The sequence below is a fragment of the Puntigrus tetrazona genome, chromosome 6 (genome assembly GCF_018831695.1).
Source record: "Puntigrus tetrazona isolate hp1 chromosome 6, ASM1883169v1, whole genome shotgun sequence".
In the NCBI taxonomy this organism is placed as follows: domain Eukaryota; kingdom Metazoa; phylum Chordata; class Actinopteri; order Cypriniformes; family Cyprinidae; genus Puntigrus; species Puntigrus tetrazona.
This window is the reverse complement of record NC_056704.1, coordinates 6,055,844-6,058,091: the sequence shown is the minus strand read 5'-3', so window position 1 is coordinate 6,058,091 and position 2,248 is coordinate 6,055,844.

The following is a 2,248-nucleotide window of genomic DNA, read 5'->3' as shown; positions in this document are numbered from 1 at the left end:
TTGACCCAGCATATTTGCCTACCAGACATGTGACGGGCGCTCGTTTGATTGGCTGGCGGCTAACAGGCTTTGCCTCACAGGCTGTCTGTCTGGTGCTGGCTGTCTGCCGGTGATCCTTGGCAGTGCCAGCATGCCTTGATTTACAGTAGTCTTGTCCATTATATAATGACTACCAGAATCATTAGCTTGTCAGGCAACTATGAATATTACTTACTTACCATATTGCATCAAGTCAGACCTTTACAAATTTCCACTCTGCATTTGAGTGGAAAGAGCAGTAGTTAGTTATTTAATCTGCGTTTTAATGTTTCTATCTTGCATTGGTCTATGAACTCGTCGCTAAGCTAGTTACTACTAGTTAACTGTTGCATATTTGCACCTCCATCCTCTAGATGGCAGCAGCAGCGGTGGAGGAGTTACCCAGGTAGAGCCCCTTCCTCCCTTGAGCTTATGCGCTTTCGCTGAATTAAGTGTTTACTTCTATATCACATCTGTTATTTGTTATTATTCATCCTTGTTAATTGTATTAAACTTACATCATTTGCTACTCTTTTCTGAAATCTGTCTGCCCATTTTACACCTTAGATTGGCATTCTTTTTTTAATTAAAACAGGAAGTCAGGGCATGAAGAATATGAAGAGTTTGTCCCTTTTTCAAAACAACCAGTAGCTTAAAATATACTACAAATTATAGTATGCTAATAAAAATCTAATTCAACACTTGCATTGGAGGTTTACATTGAGTTTTGGTTGACTGTTGACAGAAACTGCTTCATCTGATTACTTTTACAAGCGTATTTAATGAAGTTAAAATAAGTTGGGAGGAATGGACTTTCAATGAGATGGCATAATCATTTAAAAATATCTGCATTTGTGCTGCAAGATAGGAAGACTAATAATAATGCTACATGAGTGAATAAGTAGTGACAACATTTTAATCTGTTGCACTAATAAACAGGCTAATATGCAACAAACCTCGCGTTTTAGTTACGTGTAGTCTTTAAAGTAGGAAACAAGAATTTAGTGAAAAAGGGAAATTAAAAACGCATAAATATACTTGATATTTCAATAAAAGGTATTAGTAACAGATTCTTTGTGGCTGTATCAGGTGATGTGGGCGAGGCTCACTGTATCCCCCTCATAGCTGTTCCTAGCTTAGAGTGCTGTAGCCATGATGACGACAAAGCCAAAGAAGTCACTTGTTTATGCTCAACCTGGGCCAGTGCTCCCACCATCACAATGGACCTCAATCTGCGAGTACCGCCGAGCGTGGTCTTCTGCCAGACAGTTAGTTCCCAAACACGCACATTAGTGATCACCATCCATAACCTTAAAGGAATAGCTCACCATTAAAAATAATGAGAAAGACATGATGTTACAGGACCAAGCTTAGAAGGCTTTGGATTCATCTTCAAAACACAAATGTGACCCTGGACCACAAAATCAGTCATAAAAGGTCAGTTTTTTATAGAAACAGATGCTTCTGACCAACTTACAAAGATACAACTATTTGAAGAAGATATATAAAGACAAACCCTCATTGAAATACTCCTCATGCCTCAATGTATGTGCACTAATCAATGCTTATGCAGAAAACACATTATTTCATATTCATCAAATAAAGTAATCATGTCAGTTGAGAAGACTGCTTCATTGATATGGATATATTACACAATGTATTTAGTAACATTTCAAAGTTTTCAGTGGAGAGACCCGACATCTCCAGCTTCATTTGTGTTTGAGATGTAATGTATTTGAGTGAACTATTACTGTTTTCTCTGTCATTCTCTAACAAATATCTTTTTGCCTCTCTTAAGCTCCACCGCACTAATTTGTGGCTTCATCATAAAACTGAGAAACTGTCTCGTGGCAGCGGTGTTTCCTGAGACAGCTTTACACCATCGGTCTGCTCGCTCAGTTAGAGTGCCTATTAAGTACCTACAGTCAAACACACACTTCCACACATACAGCATGCTAATACTTTAAAACCTGGCTACACGGTGACGCTGAATCACTTGTGTTATATAAGCTCCCGTTTGAAAGCGCGTCACACTGGGTACAGTGGTTTTGCTTCATGTGTGTTTCACAGGTGAGGTTAGCCATGTTAGAGACATGAGCATAGGAATAATGGATCTTGAAGCGTGGCGTTCAAGGTGGCGCAGGCCATCTCTACCTCTTCCCCGACATGCTGCCAGTGATCACGGAAATAGAGAGGCGGGTTCAACGTTCGCATCCCTCTCCCGGGAAGC